Raw genomic sequence first — 639 nt, 5'->3', positions numbered from 1 at the left:
GACAGATTGAGGTATCCTCAATGCATCTCACAGACGATATCACAGTAATACATGGGAAACAGATGCAATGTCTCCCTCTATTTGTCTGGAGCTCAGAAACAAACAAAACTTCTCTTTCTTCTTTAAAAGGACACAGGCGTTTGTCCCACTTGTCTCGGTGGCCAATTTAATTTGCTCAGTGTGTTTGTGGCCCACCTTGGGGCAATTGGGATTCATTTATATTTTATCAGTACATGAAATATGATTTCTTCATTGCCCCATCCCCCCCCCCCCCCAACACACACACACACACAAACACACCAGGTCTAAACAATCCCTAATCTAAATCCAGAATTGAGAATATCTCATAACTGAAAAGGGCGCATTGGTTGGTAACTGCAATGGGGAAAACTGCTTTTCTCGCTTTTTAATTGCTTTCATCTTTAGGGACAGGTAGCTTGGGGAGATGCAGCAGGCTTACAGGTTTTTACTTTTCAATTATAATTAGGCCATGTTGTGACCACTGGAAAAATATTAGCGTTAAGACTGGTACCTCTGGACCGGTGGAGAATTTTGAAATTTGTGAAACTGCAATGTATGAGTGTGTAGTTGTTTGTTTGTCCTCTCACACATTTGTGTGTGTGGGTGTGTCTGAGAGAG

Source organism: Alosa pseudoharengus, unplaced genomic scaffold, assembly GCF_046254945.1.
Source record: "Alosa pseudoharengus isolate Yale_2024_CS ecotype anadromous, Long Island Sound unplaced genomic scaffold, YU_APseudo_1.1 YU_APseudo_1.1_scf_3, whole genome shotgun sequence".
NCBI classification, from domain to species: Eukaryota; Metazoa; Chordata; class Actinopteri; order Clupeiformes; family Clupeidae; genus Alosa; species Alosa pseudoharengus.
The sequence above is the reverse complement of the archived record's forward strand: the minus strand, read 5'-3'. Positions refer to the sequence as shown.